This window comes from Notolepis coatsorum (assembly GCF_963971535.1).
Source record: "Notolepis coatsorum genome assembly, chromosome: 7".
NCBI lineage: Eukaryota > Metazoa > Chordata > Actinopteri > Aulopiformes > Paralepididae > Notolepis > Notolepis coatsorum.
The window spans coordinates 122,120,873-122,140,061 of record NC_140171.1 but is presented as its reverse complement, the minus strand read 5'-3'; the positions used below and the strand labels follow the sequence as shown (position 1 = coordinate 122,140,061).

The following is a 19,189-nucleotide window of genomic DNA, read 5'->3' as shown; positions in this document are numbered from 1 at the left end:
TTGTACCTAAATTGTACCTCATCCCATTTCTGCTTTGCACTATATAGTATATTGTATATTAGTATATTGTATAGTATATTGTATGGTAACTCAGTTACTTCTACTCTGCATTGAACATTGTACATATGTACATACTGAACACTTGTGCCTACGTACGTGACTTCTATTTTATACTTGGTATACTTATTTTATTTTAGACTTATCTTTTTTTGTCTAGCACAGTCTCTGGAGCGTAACAGAAAGAAGCATTTTGTATAAAAGTATTCTGTACTTCTGTATGACAACTAATAAAGAAACTTGAACTTGAACTTGAACCATGAGCAGGTTGCCTTTGCCGTCGGAGTGTGAATATGTGAGTGAATGGGTGAGTGAGAGGCATAAGTTGTAAAGCGCCTTGGATGGCATCGCACAGTAACCCCGTCCACCAGTCATTGTGAAACGGTCGGTAGTGTGGTACGGACCTCTACGAGCACTATTTGGAATTGCGATCAGATATTTGGATTATTTCTTTTGCATTACATCAGATACAAGGTAAGAACATTATATATAAATTTGATCGTTGATCTGACATTTATTTCTACCGCGATCACAGCTATATCTGTGTGGACCGTGTTGAGCTTATTACCGTTGACTGCGGTGGGGGGGGGGGGGGCGAGATGACTGGACGTGATGACTGGATTACAGTAAAATGCCTTTTTCTCATCTTTTTCCTGGAATTACTGAAAAGCACCCAAACCATACTCTATAAAACGGAAATGTACGGTAGGGCTGGGCGATATGGCAAAAGATTATATCGCGATAACGATATCGATAACAATATTATATCACTCGATATTCGATATTATCGATATTGTTATAAGTACAGAAATTATTATTATTTATTTTTTTAAACAGATGTATGTTTATTTTGCAGCAATTCTTTGTCGTTGTCGCCATCTTTAGTATTACATCCCCTCACACTCCAGTTCTCAGGCTGCAGCTGGTTTAAAAGCGAAAGTAAACAGGCTGTGGCTCCAGGGAAGTTGAACAGTTCTGGCTCTGCTAGTTTCTTTTCTATCTTTTGGCGCTTTTTTGGTGGACAAACCACTTCACATGTGTACCGTGACTCACGACTGGAGACTAGCTCTCCTAGCACACATAGCCTACTGTGTACAGACGGTTTCAAACTGTATTTTAAATTAGAAAGCAAACAAAATAAATGGACAAGAGAAAAATAAATCTCAATTTGGTCAGTATTGTCATTTGGACAAGCAAAGCCATTACTTTAAGTTGCAGGCAAGAAAGACAAGTCTGTCCACTGTCTCTGGTTTTAAAACTGCCCTGTTGCAGGTCACAAAAAAAAAAAAAAATCTATATATTTTTTTTTGATATTTTTTTCTTCGATATCGATTATTAAAATATATCGTGATAATTATCGTTATTGTTATATCTCCCAGCCCTAATGTACAGATGAAAAAACAATCCGTCTCTGGCATGTTGACTGGAAGCAACTCACTGAGACTTGACGGCGTTATTAGATATAATATAAGATATATTTTAAGTACTCGCAAATGTCGCAGTCTAAAACTATATCCATTGAATAAAGACCTGGCGATGAATGGGGATCAGCGCCCCCTGCTGCTGGCGGTCAATGTGTTAAGTGGTATGAAATACTTTTCCAGTAGTGTAATTAATGCATAGTCATTAGCTGACTTGAATTTAGGCTGAGTAAATTGTGGCTTGTTCTGAATGAGGCGGCAGCTTCAGATAGGCAGCACATGGGGACTGGTAAGAAAAAGGCAAACATGCAAACAAAAGTTTTAACGGTCCACAACAGAATACAACAGTCCTTTTATAATGCTGATACTTTATTCTTCTCTCTCTCTAGTATTACTACATACTGGGGGCTATCTAGCTAGTTTGCGCCAAGATATCGCTTCAGTCCGAGAGAAGAACATTGGAGATACATATTATACTATTGTGACGTACGTGGGGTGGTCATTATCATTGTTACCATATTTTTAACACCATGTAAACATCAGGTTAGTATAGGTAAGTAGTTGTCGTATCTGTTATATGTATATGGTGTGTGTCACCTTTGTATTTACCTTTTTTTCTTTCTCCCTTTGCCAGGTGGTGCCCGTCTCTCTGATTGTGCTGATTGCCTGATGAGTGGCAGCTGCGGGCAATCAGCCTCAGTAGACGGGTGGTTAAAGCCTGGCATGTGACACACATCCGGGCGCCTCATTGTATCATTGCCACTGACCAGAGTGGAGTGTGGAGGTTGCCTATTTGCTACTATTGTGTGGCTGCTTTATTGTGTACTCTTTGTGCTTACACCACTTTGTGTGGATTAGAGTATTGTGTGGATTAGAGTAGTGTGTGGGTTTGTATATATTGTTGGCCTCTGTGCCATTTACCACTATTGAGTGGATATTGTGTACTCTTTATGCCATTTACCACTTTGTGTGGACTTGTACTTTGTGTACGTTTGCTGGGTGGTTCCCAGTGCCAACCTCTGGCTGGTTGGTATCTGTGGGCACTGTAATACTTGTTTACCTTATTGTATTACCTTGTTTGTTCTCCCCTACCTTTTCCCCTGACTGTGTTGTGGGTTTCATTCCCCGTTATTTAATAAATACATTTACTTTGGAAAACGCTTTATTATTTCCTCCTACCGGGACCTGTGCTTAAAGCACGCACTGGATGGGCTGGCTTCACAACAGCCCACTCCAGGTATAATTTGTTAGGTCATCAGACCTTTGGTTGTGAGTGACACTATATTCTGTTGTGGATGGATAAAACATGTGTTTGCATGTTGTGGTGTGGATTAAAACCTTTTGGTTTCCGGACCCCATGTGCCTATCTGAAGCTGCCCGGCTTGTTCGGAACCAGAATGGTAACTCAGTTACTTCTACTCTGCATTGAACATTGTACATATGTACATACTGAACACTTGTGTCTACGTACGTGACTTCTATTTTATACTTGCTATACTTATTTTATTTTATACTTATCTATTTTGTCTAGCACAGTCTCTGGAGCGTAACAGAAAGAAGCATTTTGTATAAAAGTATTCTGTACTTCTGTATGACAACTAATAAAGAAACTTGAACCAGAACATCGGGACTCGGTAAGTCAGCTAAGGGCCATATGGATCGTTTACACTACACTAATCTGAACTATCCCTCCAGAAAATAACAGAACGGGAACAAGGACACACAGTGTCATAGATAGATAGTGAATTAATTAGTTAGTGACATTGCTATTGCTTTGCATTTTAAAAACATCAAAATTGTTTGACAAAAAAAGTCTCATGCCGGGATCAAATTACACAATACTTTTGTCTTCCACAATGCATAAATTCATTCTTACCGTATATATATATATACTGTATGTATCCACATCTGTCTGTATATACCTGCATAATAATTTTTACATATCTGTATCTATACTATATCTATATATATCCCATACCTACTCTTACTAGTTAGGCTGCTGGCCAGTATGACTTACTACCAGTGTCTTTATACTTCTTTATACTAACTCTGTACACATCTGATTAGCAATATACGCAGTAGTACTACTAATTTATATTTTATACCCAGTTTAATCACCTGTACATTGTAGGCTATATTACTATTGGTTGGATGCCAAACGTATTTTCGTTGTACAGTACTTGTGCTGTATAATGACATTATATTTGAATCTAATCAAATCTAAATGGTCACCATGTCATACTAGGTTATCATAGCATCATAATGTCTTGCTGTGCCGGAAGACGGGGTGTACTATGCATCTGTTGCTGACAGACTGATGGATGCCGCCTTGGCATGCGGTTTGCCAGGGAGGGAGGGTTTAGTTTGGACTTCTCATTTTTAATAAATAGTCAAAGTCATGTTGCAGGAATTATCACACTAGAAGGAAAAAGGAAAAAGGTTCCAACATGCTAGACTTCTCGTCAGTTGTGTCGCCACATCGCTGTTCAAAATCTTGGCTGAATTTGTGTAGCCTGATCCTGGCATTACTCAACTAGGACCAAAGCCACCAATTAATCAACTTAGTAGAACACAGTGGTCTGGTGGAGAAATGTCTGTATAGACCTTTTGGCGCAGCAGCTCGCGCAGGTCCGAGGCAACTTAGTCACGTGACTCAGTTGGTATTGCTGATTGGCTCGAAACATGGTATGTTTGTAAACAGCGAACAGGTCTATTAATCAGACAGGGAGAGTGAGAGTCAACTAGTCAACTGACTAAATATAGCTTATTAGCATATTACTAAAAGATGCTCAACAAACACTCGACGGTAGCAACAGTCTCTCTGCGACCGGGCCCGCACACCGAGACACTCAGGCAGACAGACCAGACACTCAAAGAGATGGACAGACAAGAGACTCGGATAAGACGGACAAAGTGAGAGAGGCAGACACTGGGACAGAGAGAAAGACAAACACGGAGACAGACGCTCAAGGTGGAGGGAGGGAGAGAGACTCAGATAAGACGGACAGAGTGAGAGAGAGGCAGACACTGGGACAGAGAGAAAGACAAACACGGAGACAGACGCTCAAGGCGGAGGGAGGGAGAGAGACTCAGATAAGACGGACAGAGTGAGAGAGAGGCAGACACTGGGACAGAGAGAAAGACAAACACGGAGACAGACGCTCAAGGCGGAGGGAGGGAGAGAGACTCAGATAAGACGGACAGAGTGAGAGAGAGGCAGACACTGGGACAGAGAGAAAGACAAACACGGAGACAGACGCTCAAGGCGGAGGGAGGGAGAGAGACTCAGATAAGACGGACAGAGTGAGAGAGAGGCAGACACTGGGACAGAGAGAAAGACAAACACGGAGACAGACGCTCAAGGCGGAGGGAGGGAGATAGACACTCAGACAGAGACAGACGTACAGACACTCAGCCCATGACATGAAGTCCCCCCACCCCTCCCACCCTCCACATCTGCTTTCCCAGGACCCTCCTGTGTGCTGTACCATCTGAGAAGGGGGGAAAAAAGAAAAGACCCGCCGTGCTCACAGAGAGAATACCGTCAGGAAAAACGCTAAACAAATTCTTTGCCTTTTCTCAGCTTGTGATCATTTAAAAGGAATTTTCCAAGAGGCCCGGGCTAATATTAGCCCCGTGCAAAATGAAGTTTCCATTCAGCCCCGGCGATCTTCTCACCGAGCGAGCGGGGCCGGGCCGGAGCCCTCGGCCGTGTGATCAGATTGTCTTGAAGCGAGTCATTTCCATGCAGATAGGCCTGAGTGCAGGGATGTAGTGGGGTTGGGGGGGGGGGGGGGAGGGCGGTGCGCCCCTACTTCTTTCATATGGTCATTCAATGCTCACTGTGTGTCTACACTCTATAATAACAAGGCAGATAGTAAGTGTGTTCCCCCCACTTCCAAGAATAGCTCTACAACACTGCCTGGTTATAAATGGGGTTGGATTGGTCTTCTCTAGCTAAATACACATTGGTATCGGTTTATCTTTAAGGCCATTGCAGGGAAATGACCACCGTATATCACAGTGTTTCTAGATTGGCTCTCGACAGCATTGTTAAATGAGGGAAACCTCAACAACCTTTCTCCAGAATAAAGAAGGTTTGAAATTAAAGGAAATAGTGGAGGGTGTGTGTCTGTGTGTGTATGTGTGTGTGTGTGTGTGTGTGTGTGTGTGTGTGTGTGTGTGTGTGTGTGTGTGTGTGTGTGTGTGTGTGTGTGTCTGTGTGTGTGTGTCTTTGTGGAAAACACAGGTACTTCACTGGCTCACTGCTCAGATGTTTGTCTCATTGTGTTAATGTGGCTTGGTGAGGGCAGACACAGGGCTTATAGCCTCTATAGGCACCAAGTGTGTTTTATTGCTCTGCAGCTCCCTGCATCCCTAGGACACATCCTGACATCAGCGTGTTCACAGGCTAGCAGTGGGGGTGTGTAGCAGTGTGGCAGCAGCATGCTCTACACACAGACTCAATGTTTACAACAAAGAGAAAAGAGTGAACTTCCATCTGGTCGGCTGGTATCTTCCTAGCAGCAATAATACCAAAGTAACATACCCAAAGATAATACTAATTGTAGTCAAACATGGCAGTCTCTCTACAAGACATAGAACATTTAATTAATTAATGCAAACGACAGGACCAGTATAGGTCCTGAAAGAATAGTGGTGTCCTACTCTCTCTCACAAATGAACATGCAAATAGAACCTCAGCAGGTTAAAGCAATCAGGTCTCGAGCTGAAGTCCTTGAGCAAGCAATTACTCTAAATTGCCCAGGGGAAGGGATTGCAAATGGAGGGGCCAGCACAGCACAGTACAAACTGATCAATGCAAGTGCAGTGGTGGTTACACCCTCTCTCCCTCCTTTGTAGATGGCTTTAACCCCCCCGCACCCTCAGTACAGATCATCCCCGAAGAGATCTATTATATGTCGTTCAACCTGGCTTGCAACATTAGGTGTCTGTGTGGAGAGATGACACGTTCCATCACATCTCATTTTGTCGCAGTGATCAGCTCTCGGTTGCCAGAGCCCAGTGTTCCCTCAAACATGTGTTCCCTTGGCACAATGTAACATAACATCACATAATCATAACATAACATGTGCCATTTGGTGGAACGCTTTTATCGAAAGCACCTTACAGTACCTTGTGTGCATAGGGTTGAGGAAATAAGGGTTGAGGGCATGTTGGACCATGGGGCTGAAGGAACATAGGACTGAAGGAACATAGGACTAAAAGACCAGGACTGAAGGAACATAGGACTGAAGGAACATAGGAAAGAATGAAGGAACATAGGAAAGAATGAAGGAACATAGGAAAGAATGAAGGAACAAAGGAAGAAATGAAGGAACAAAGGAAAGAATGAAGGAACCGGTTGAGAGAGTCAACAGCTTTAAGTACCTCGGAGCCTACATATCCGAGGACTTGACATGGACCACACACATTAACAGTGTTGTGAAGAAGGCACGACAACGCCTCTACTTCCTCAGGCGCCTAAGGAAGTTCCAAGTCAGCCAGAAGATCCTTAAGAACTTCTACTCATGTACAATAGAGAGCATCTTGACCGGCAACATCACCTCCTGGTTTGGGAATAGCACTGCACAAGACCAAAGCAGACTACAAAGAGTGACACGTTCAGCCGAACGCACAATTGGAGGGGGGCTCCCCACCCTCCAGAACATTTACTACAAGCGTTGCAAGGGCAAGGCTAAGAGAATCATTAAAGACTCCAGTCACCCGAACAACTGCCTCTTTGAACTGCTGCGGTCAGGCAAGCGATACAGGAGTCTCAAGGCGAGCACAGAAAGACTCAGAAGAAGCTTCTATCCCCAGGCCATCAGGCTGCTAAACGAACAATGAATGAACACTACACAACAACAACCACCAAACGCACATAGCACACACATCCACACGCACACACTCACTTTAAACAAACACACTGTAGCACCCACTCCACACACTTATAGCACACACCCACTTTAAACAAACACACTGTAGCACCCACTCCCCACACTTTATATTTATGGATGAAGGATTGCACTACAACTCGTACACCTTACTGTAAATTTTACCTAAAATTGTACCTCATCCCATTTCTGCTTTGCACTAGATAGTACTGTACATTAGTACACTGCATAGTATTGTGTATTGTATATTATATGGTAACTCAGAACATTGTACATATGTCTATACCGAACACTGTGACCTCATTTTCTTCTTCTAAATTCATGCTATATTATGTTATTATGTTATTTGATACTATCTTGTCTAGCACAGTCTCTGGAGCGTAACAGTAAGAAGCATTTTGTATGAAAGTATTCTGTACTTCTGTATGACAACTATTAAAGAACTTGAACTTGAACTTGAACATAGGACTGAAAGAACATAGGGCTGAGGGAGCATTACATGGAATGCATTTATATAACATTATGCTGAGGGAACATAGGTTTGAGGGAACATAGAATTAGCTTGTTGTGCGTGAGGCTTGTTGCCTACAGTAGTACAGAGAAACTGAAGGAACAGGGCTGAAGGGACATGAGACTGAAGGAACATATAACTGAAGGAACATAAGACGGACTGAAGGAAAATAAGAAGGACTAAAGGAACATAGGACTGAATGAACATAAGACGGACTGAAGGAAAATAAGAAGGACTAAAGGAACATAAGAAGGACTGAAGGAACATAGAACTGAAGGAACATATAACTGAAGGAACATAAGGACTGAAGGAACATAGGACTGAAGGAACATAGGACAGAAGGAACATAAGGCGGACTGAAGGAAAATAAGAAGTACTAAAGGAACATATAACTGAAGGAACATAAGAAGGACTGAAGGAACATATAACTGAAGGAACATAGGAAGGACTGAAGGAACATATAACTGAAGGAACATATAAGAAGGACTGAAGGAACATATAACTGAAGGAACATATAACTGAAGGAACATAAGAAGGACTGAAGGAACATATAACTGAAGGAACATATAACTGAAGGAACATAAGGACTGAAGGAACATAGGAAGGACTGAAGGAACATAGGACTGAAGGAACATAAGGACTGGAGGAACATAAGAAGGATTGAAGGAACATATATAAGGATTGAAGGAACAAAAGAAGGACTGAAGGAACATAAGAAGGACTGAAGGAACAAAAGGACTGAAGGAAAATAAGAAGGACTGAAGGAACATAGGGCTGAAGGAACACTAGAGATGTTCCTATATTAGTCCCCTTGGGAAAATTCAGGAGCAATAGCAGCACAGTGGAGGGGGGGGCTACTGGCAGGGCAATGTAAATGTCAATATAAATAAATAAAAATAAGAAGAATAGGGATGCCCCGAACGATTGGCCAGCGATCGGTATCGGCCGATATTCAGTATAAATATGAGATCGGTGAATTCCGATAATGCTTTATTTTCGCCGATCGTGAAAACCTATAGAAAAACATGATCCAATTCTTAGCGTAGTTCTCACTCGCTGACTTCTCTCTCAGGGCCCTTTCTCACTCACCATTCGGGGTCGAATCAGCGCCGGGTCGAACCAGAAAAGGGTGTGTCCGTCTGAGTGAGAACGCTCCCCCCCGTGCCCGTCCCCCGCTGATTCGTCCCCGGGGACGCTGAACCTGGACCGATGAAATAGGTGGTCTCGGGTGCGCGCTAGTGGGAGCGGGGGGCGTGACACACACAACGTCGTTACTGTAATGCTTTCATGCTTGCTTGAATTATGGGCAGATAAAACCACACAGCAACAACTGGACAATACCCACAAAAACGATGTTTATGGGCAATTTGCGAGTTCAGACCTCAACCAAAACAAGAATGTTGAGCCTCACAGCTCAGTGGATGAAAACATGAAGCCACGTTACAAAGCACAGCACTTCCCTGGCTCGCATTAGGCCTGGCAATTTTGTTTGCCATTGCTATATCTATACATTGGTTTCTTGTTCGAATGCATTTATTTCTATTAGACCAGTGGTGCCCAACCAGTCGGCCGTGGTCGACCAGTAGATCAATGACATGCAACAGGCACACAGAGCTGCAGCGCACTGCCCCTCCCCCTCCTCCCCCTGCCCCTCCCAGACCCGTGTCAACAGAGGCTCCTATTGCCTCTGGCAATAGTCTGCTCTAGTCTAGTGCATGCGACCTCTGTGAGCTAACGTTAGCTACCTAGCTAACGTTACTGTTTAAACAAAATGACCCAGTCAACTATTCACTTTTAGTTTAATACATGAGGCATTGTAACGGTATCTAGCCGGCTAGCTACTGATAGCTCCTGATATCAACAAATGCTCCAGCAATAGTCTAGTAGTGCATGATACCTCCGTTAGCTCACGTTAGCTCACTGTTTACACAAAATGACCCAGTAAACTAAATTGTTCACTGAGGCGTTGTCTTAACGTTATCTAGCCGGCTAGCAGTAGCTACAGATAGCTCCTGATATCAATGTCTTATAACATTGATTCGATGCATATTCGAGCCCCTGGCTTGCATCGCAGTCACGAAAGGGGCTAGCTGAGGGCATGCTGAATGTGATTTGACCAAAGCAGAGTATACACACAGACAGTGGAGCTGTTTGCAGATAGCGAGCATTTTGACTTGTTGCGTGGTGGCGATGTCTCGCAGATAATACAACTACAAGTATGATTATATAATATATATATTTTATTTAAAAAAAAATGTATACATTTAAAAAAAAAAAAAAAAAAAAAAAAAAAAAAAATGAAAACAAAAGCGATCGGTATCGGCCGATATGGCTCATAGACGATCGGTGATCGGTATCGGTGGCAAAAAACGTGATCGGGGCATCCCTAGAATAAAAGATAAAGAACAACAAGATAAATAATAAATAATAATACAACTTTATTTGTATAGCACCTTTCATACAGAAACTGCAGCTCAAAGTGCTTCACAACAGAAAAAAGGCATAAAATGAGCACATAAAGTGCAGACATATAACATCACAGTTTTTCACATTAGGATCCAACATCCCAACAGGCCACCTTGTTTATGGTTCGGTTCAGTTTTAAAAATAGACAATAATAAAAAGAGTAAGATAGAATAGACAGAGTAAAATTGTGCAATAGTGCAAGTAAAATATTAATAGTATACAAAATAAAGGTCTATCCTAAGTTTACCTCATGTGAAAATATATATAGCTAACTAGTGCCTTAGCTATGTTCAGCCTGGCTGGGGCTAGCCATGGTGTAACAAGGTATGGTATGGTTGAGTTTGTGTCTCCTTTGTATTTCTTGTAAACTCTCCGGTTGCTAACCAACCTGTCAAAATTCACACCACCAACTGTGGTACACAATAGATACATCAGCCCCAGCCATCTCTGGCCAGGTTGTGAAAGTTGGCTGTCTTAGCTGGGGTCCAGCCAGGTTTGGACAATGGCAATGCCCACTGTGTGCCAGACAGGCCACAGCACAACTAAACCCTGACCAGTGGAGACATGGCAGTAGGCTACCCTGAAAGACTGTCAGGCTTAAAAACTGTGTAGGACCCAGGCCTAGAACTGCGCCCTGAGAGAGGGAACTGCGCCCTGATAGGGAGGTTTGCCCTGAGTGGGAGGTTAGAAGGGTAAAAGTGGGTATCAAACAGGAGGGAAGACTGTCAAGTTTTAAACTGTGGATACCAAACAGAGAAGGTAAAGACGACTTTAAACTGTTAAACAGTAATCCAGAACTATTTTATTGGACTGTAAAAAACTGGGATTTTATATGTCTGCACTTTATGTGCACTATTTTATAGGGATGTCTGTTATTATCGGCCTACCGATATTGGCATTAAAATGTAATATCGGAAATTATATATATATTTTTATTTGTTTATTTAACCTTTATTTACCCAGGCAAGCAAGTAAGAACAAATTCGTATTTTATTTATTGTGAAAAGTATGCATAATGTTGTGTTTTTGGGGGGGGGGAAACCCCGCATATATCGGTATCGGTTGATATCGGTATCGGAAATTAAGAGTTGGACAATATTGGTATATCGGATATCGGTTAAAAAAGCCAATATCGAACATCCCTACTGTTTTACTATTCTATTCTATCTTACTCTTTTTATTATTCTCTATTTAAAACTGAATCAAACCATAAACAAGGTGGCCTGTTGGGATATTAGATCCTAATGTGAAAAACTGTGATTTTATATGTCTGCACTTTATGTGCTCATTTTATGCCTGTGTTTTTTCAGTTTTCTCTGTGAAGCACTTTGAGCTGCAGTTTCTGTATGAAAGGTGCTATACAAATAAAGTGTATTATTATTATTATTATTATTATTATTATTATTATTATTATTATTATTATTATTATTATTATTATTATTATTATTATTATTATTATTATTATTATTATTATTATTATTATTATTATTATTATTATTATTATTATTATTATTATTATTATTATTACCCTGGTATAAGTAAACAGATTAAGCAGATTATCAATACATTTAAAATAAGTAATGTATATACAACTAGGATCTAAGGTGCTAGTAAATTAATGAGTGATGTGTGAGTCATTGTGTAACATACTGTAGGACTGAGGGAACATAGGGCTGAAGGAACATATGACTGAGGGAACATATGACTGAAGGAACATAGGGCTGAAAGAACATATGACTGAAGGAACATAGGGCTGAAGGAACATATGACTGAGGGAACATAGGGCTAAAGGAACATAGGGCTGAAGGAACATATGACTGAAGGAACATAGGGCTGAAGGAACATAGGGCTGAAGGAACATATGACTGAAGGAACATAGGGCTGAAGGAACATAGGGCTGAAGTGAAGGAACATATGACTGAAGGAACATATGACTGAAGGAACTATGACTGAAGGAACATATACATAGGGCTGAGGGAACATAGGGCTGAAGGAACATATGACTGAAGGAACATAGGGCTGAAGGAACATAGGGCTGAAGGAACATAGGGCTGAAGGAACATATGACTGAAGGAACATAGGGCTGAAGGAACATAGGGCTGAAGGAACATACTGTATGACTGAAGGAACAGGGCTGAAGGAACATATGACTGAAGGAACATATGACTGAAGGAACATAGGGCTGAAGGAACATAGGGCTGAGGGAACATAGGGCTGGAGGAACATAGGGCTGAAGGAACATATGACTGAAGAAACATATGACTGAAGGAACAGGGCTGAAGGAACATATGACTGAAGGAACATATGACTGAAGGAACAGGGCTGAAGGAACATATGACTGAAGGAACATATGACTGAGGGAACATAGGGCTGAAGGAACATACTGTATGATTGAAGGAACATACTGTATGAGTGAAGGAACATAGGGCTGGAGGAACATACTGTATGATTGAAGGAACATACTGTATGACTGAAGGAACAAAGGGATGAAGGAAGATATGACTGAAGGAACATAGGGCTGAAGGAACATATGACTGAAGGAACATAGGGCTGAAGGAACATAGGACTGAAGGAACATACTGTATGACTGAAGGAACATAGGGCTGAAGGAACATAGGGCTGAAGGAACATACTGTAGTTCAAGTTCTTTAGTTCAAGTTCTTTAATAGTTGTCATACAGAAGTACAGAATACTTTCATACAAAATGCTTCTTACTGTTACGCTCCAGAGACTGTGCTAGACAAGATAGTATCAAATAACATAATAACATAATATAGCATGTAATTTAGAAGAAGAAAAATGAGGTCACAGTGTTCGGTATAGACATATGTACAATGTTCTGAGTTACCATATAATATACAATACTATGCAGTGTACTAATGTACAGTACTATCTAGTGCAAAGCAGAAATGGGATGAGGTACAATTTTAGGTACAATTTACAGTAAGGTGTACGAGTTGTAGTGCAATCCTTCATCCATAAATATAAAGTGTGGGGAGTGGGTGCTACAGTGTGTTTGTTTAAAGTGGGTGTGTGCTATAAAGTGTGTGGAGTGGGTGCTACAGTGTGTTTGTTTAAAGTGAGTGTGTGCGTGTGGATGTGTGTGCTATGTGCGTTTGGTGGTTGTTGTTGTGTAGTGTTCATTCATTGTTCGTTTAGCAGCCTGATGGCCTGGGGATAGAAGCTTCTTCTGAGTCTTTCTGTGCTCGCCTTGAGACTCCGGTATCGCTTGCCTGACCGCAGCAGTTCAAAGAGGCAGTTGTTAATGATTCTCTTAGCCTTGCCCTTGCAACGCTTGTTGTAAATGTTCTGGAGGGTGGGGAGCCCCCCTCCAATTGTGCGTTCGGCTGAACGTGTCACTCTTTGTAGTCTGCTTCGGTCTTGTGCAGTGCTATTCCCAAACCAGGAGGTGATGTTGCCGGTCAAGATGCTCTCTATTGTACATGAGTAGAAGTTCTTAAGGATCTTCTGACTGACTTGGAACTTCCTTAGGCGCCTGAGGAAGTAGAGGCGTTGTCGTGCCTTCTTCACAACACTGTCAATGTGTGTGGTCCATGTCAAGTCCTCGGATATGTAGGCTCCGAGGTACTTAAAGCTGTTGACTCTCTCAACCGGTGCCCCGTCGATGCTGAGGGGGCTGTAGTCCTTGACCCCCGACCTCCTGAAGTCCACAATCATCTCCTTTGTTTTGCTGACGTTCAGGGAGAGGCTGTTTTCCTGGCACCATCCCGCCAGGACCTTGACCTCTTCCAGGTAGGCCCTCTCGTCGTTGGCAGAGATCAGGCCCACCACCACTGTGTCGTCAGCAAATGTGATGATTGTATTGCTACTCCGCTGAGCCACACAGTCGTGTGTGTACAGGGAGTAGAGGAGGGGACTCAGAACACAGCCCTGGGGGGCCCCTATGTTGAGGGTGATGGATGAGGAGGTGCAGTTGCCTGCTCTCACCACCTGGGGTCTGCCAGTCAGGAAGTCCAAGACCCACTGGCAGAGGTCATAGCCCAAGCCCAGGTCCCTGAGCTTGGCTATGAGTATGAATGGAGTACTGTATGACTGAAGGAACATAGGGCTGAAGGAACATAGGGCTGAAGGAACATAGGGCTGAAGGAACATAGGGCTGAAGGAACATATGACTGAAGGAACATAGGGCTGAAGGAACATAGGGCTGAAGGAACATATGACTGAAGGAACATAGGGCTGAAGGAACATAGGGCTGAAGGAACATATGACTGACGGAACACCTTTAAAGCGTGACGACCCCAACACCCTAAAACCCCTGTCACTGTCTCAGTGACATTAACTCATTCCGGGCCAACCACGAGTATAGTCGGGTTAACTCGCCATCGCTTCCGTGCCACTGGGAGCATCGTGGATCATTGTGTTTTGGACTATAACGTTGGATCAATGGACGCGATCGATATTTGGAATGGCGATCAGGAATTGGATTAATCTTTTTGCATGACATCAGATGTGTGAGGTAAGGCCTTTATGTTACGAATCTTGGGGTAATCAGATGTTCCTATCACTGCCATCGGAGTGTGTGTGTGAGGTTCGCGCCGACCAAAGTACTTAGAAGTGATTTTTCAGACCCTGCTTCTCTTCGTACATGAGGACACATAATACTATCGATAATCTAGCGTTTATTTGAAAACTATTCATAAATCAGCCGAAAAATTACAACGTGTTTTGTGTATTCCACTAAAGGGCTATTATCGCAGATTTCTCTGGAATTACTAGAAATCTCCAAAACTATACTCGTATTCAAAACGGTATAAAACGGAAATGTACAGATGAAAAAACAATCCGTTTCGTACATGTTGACTTGCAAGCAAGTCATTGATAAGCGACAGGTGTATTAGACCCATAGCCATAATTTAAGATATAGTTTAAGCGTTCGCAAATATCCCCGTCCTCCCATTGACTAAAGCGCTGGCACAGAAAGGGCCATCAGCAGAGGGCGCTGTTGGCCCGGAATGAGTTAAAGCTTGGCTGGCTCTGAACTTTTAAAATTTTTATGACAAAAAGACTGAGGTCATTATGTTTGGACCAAGCGGGCCTGGTACCACACCTCCAGACATGGGTACCCTTGACTCATGTGTCAAACCCATAGTCACCAACCTGGGGGTCAAAATAGAAAATGATTTAAAAATGGATAAACAAATTAATTCTGTGGTTAGGTCCAGCTTCTTCCAGCTGAAGCAACTATCCAAGGTCAAGCCTCTTCTCTCCTTTAAAGACTTTGAGAGTCATGCATGCCTTTGTGACAACACGGCTGGACTACTGTAATGCGCTCTATGTTGGCGTTGGCCAGGCCTCGCTGTCACGTCTTCAGCTGGTCCAAAACACTGCTGCTCGGCTGTTGACAGGGACACGCAAACGGGAGCACATCACTCCTGTCCTCGCCTCCCTTCATTGGCTGCCTGTGCAGTTTAGGGTCCATTTTAAGATCCTGCTGTTTGCTTATAAAGCAATGAATGGTCTGGCCCCACCCTACCTCACCGAGATCCTGCACCCCTACACCCCATCCCGGTGTCTGAGGTCTACTGACCAGTCCCTCCTGGTTGTCCCTAAATCCAGGCAAAACAGGGGGGACCGTGCATTTGCGGTTGCAGCCCCCAAACTGTGGAACGAGTTGCCCCCCCACATTAGGCTGGCCCCAATGCTCAGTGTTTAGTCCCATCTTAAAACACATTTTGTTCTCCCTAGCTTTAAAAAAAAAAAAAAAAAAAGCTAGGGCCATTGGGCTTCATTAACAGATCAGAAATTAATGTACCTCCGCAGTGAGGGATGCCAAGACAAATTAGTATTTACAGCTCCATCAAGTTGCGGAGAGCAGTAAATTCAGATACAAGTAAGGCTACCGTCTCCTTACTCACTTATGTTAAATTTGAAGACCACTTAATAACTGAACAGAAAGAAATACAACAAACCTTCAACAAACACTGTGTACATTCTGGCCACCTATTCGGTGGAGGGGAGCATGTACAGGCTGTGCAGATGGAGAATGCTTTTCAGTCTAATTTCCAACCCTGTAAATTCTGTCCTTGAAACACTACCAGGGAATCAACTGGAGAGGATAGAGTAGATCCCTTTTCCTCAAACTAGCTGCACCATTAATTTCAGAGCAAATTACACATTGTCCAACTAACACCTCTCCCGAAGGCTAACCAGCCATGTCCGCTTCCATTCATTGTGCAACATGCAGCCAGATAGCTTTCTACCGAATGCACAGAGAGAAAACTGGTATCTATCTTCTTGTCTCTCTCTGGAGAAGACGATGAGCTAATTTCCTCAAATGTTGGTGTCTTCTTTTAAGCCCTTAACACTTTGATTACCAGCCATGCGGTGCGCCTTACCCCTGTTGAATGCCACCACCCACTTCAATGATAGCACTCTAAACGCATAATCTATGTCTTAAATTATGGCTATGTGTCTAATCTGCCCGTCGCTTATCAATGACTTGTTTTCAGTCAACATTGTCGAAACGGATTTTATTTTATTTTTTAAATCGGTTCATTTCCGTTTTATAGCATTTTGAAAAGCCCTCGTTTTCTTGAACATTTCAGGAAAATATATAGATTCTGTGATAAACGGCATTTACTGGAATATTCTGGAATACACAAAAAACGTTGTAATTTTCCGGCCTATTTATGAATCGTTTTCAAATAAACGCTAGATTATCGATAGTATATGTGTACTTATGCATGCTAGAGAAGCGAGCTGATAAATCTATTCTCTCATTTCCTGATCACACACACACACACACACACACACACGGGGCAAACGCTGATATATACCGTACTTTTCGCACTATAAGCCGCACCTGACTATAAGCCGCAGCAGCTAAATTGAATGATGTGTACATATATAAGCCGCACTGGACTATAAGCCGCATGTGTTTTAATGTTTAATTACCATATGTAAGGAGTGGAGCCTGCGGCTTAATTTGACTCAACACGGGAAATCTCACCCGGCCCGGACACGGAAAGGATTGACAGATTGATTCTGTGGGTGGTGTTCTTATATTGAGCTTTAAGTTCCCACCTCTACAGAGAATGACTCCCACCTCTACAGAGAATGACTCCCATTGGGACACAATACTGTCGGACAAATAACAAGAATTAACTAATTTACAAGTTGTATTAAGTTTAGCAAATAACATTTCAATGCAGTAAAAAAAGCAATATTTCGGGTTTTGTCCACATATAAGCCGCACCGTTATATGGGGGGAAAAGCCGCGGCTTATAGTCCGAAAAGTACGGTAGGTGAAAACAGATCCGATTACCCCAAGACTAGTAAAATAAATTGCTTACCTCAGATCAGATGTTCTCCAAAAAGATTATTCCAATTCCTGATCGCCATTCCAAATATCGATCGCGTTTATTGATTCAGCGCTGGGTACTGTAAATATGTATTCCGCGTTGTTTTCCGGCTCGGCAATCACTTCGGTCTCTTCAGATGACTTGACGGAAAAGTAAAATGAGGAAACTGGACCCCCCCCCCCAGTCTAATCCAATGGGGTGCAGTTACACAGGGAGAGACGATAGGGCGCGGTATTTTCCCAATGGAGCTCAGAGAGAATCTGCAGCACTAGCGTGAGGCTCGATTGATGAAATATGAATTCAAATCGCTAATAAAAAAAACCCACAAAAAACGCTATATAGCGTTGCTGGCATTCAACTGGCGGCATGAACTAACGACAAAAAACGTCCGTGGCACTCAAAGTGTTAAGACTCGTAGAATGTTTATCATTCAGCCATTAACCCATTCTCCACCAATCACGTGTTAAGGCAGGTTTCTCCGCCATGAGTTGTCTGCCAATAACTCCGTAAGGCGTTTTTGAGATCAATATTTCATATTTTCGTCATGGTATTCATATTTCACCCACGGAGTCTTGGGTGATGCTGTCTGAGCCATCACAACTCTGCAATGCTTCAATACCGCCACCGGGTGGCCGATCGGCGAGTTGCCAAACCGGAAGTGCCCATTGTAGATCGGTCCGTCCCCTATTTTCGTCCGGCCACTCGCTTATCGTCCCGAGGCTCAATACAGACACTGTCGATATGGATCTTTGCCATAACTCAATAATCAACATGATTTGGACGTGTATTAGTAATATACAAACCGGAAATGGATCGCATCGATCAACATCCCATAATTGGGATCTGTTTGCTCCACTCTCATCGCCCAACGCTACGAGGAGACTGGGGTGAGTTTCAGTGTTTTTCTTTACCATTTTCGATACAAACTGCTCTGATCAATATATCACCCATACTACATAAATCATTTAATGTCGGTCATTGAATTATAAACGTTGACCCCGCCCCCAAGTCGCTCTCCGCTCGCTCACCGCTCACCTTGAATCGAGCGCTCCCCGCTCCACATCGCTCGGCATATTTTAAATTTTTTTTTGGAGCATGGTGTAAATGAGCTCAAACTACAACAGTCTACACCCCCTGGGCCCCTTAACAATTGTTTGTATTGAGCCGCATTGTAATTGTACCCATTCTGCAATGTTAAATAACGTTGTTTATCCATTCACTAGCTCTATTAAGCGATGATAGCTAGCCTAGCCACAATGCTATGGTCGCTGCCATTAACGTTAGCATGTAAGCTAACGACAACAACAATGGCGTCAAAACTTTTTCTAACAGGATGTGAGTGACAAAGCCTGAACAGGATATCACAGGTTCACCCTTCTCATTGGTTGAAAATGGCCTTCATGTTTGTACATCGCCATCTGTTGCTTTGGCATTGTACTACATGTATATTACATCAGTGTTAAACCACTGTGAGCGGCCTGGAGGGAGTGGATTGGAGCGGAGGAGAAGCGGTAG

At 42.7% G+C, this 19,189-nt stretch overlaps 1 protein-coding gene across 1 annotated transcript in view; it reads right to left on the bottom strand.

Moving 5' to 3' along the window:
- Positions 1 to 19,189, bottom strand: part of cnnm2b (cyclin and CBS domain divalent metal cation transport mediator 2b) — a gene marked incomplete at both ends in the record, with an annotated part of 99,619 nt that overhangs the window by 29,152 nt on the left and 51,278 nt on the right. The gene's annotated exons all lie outside the window — the stretch shown is intronic.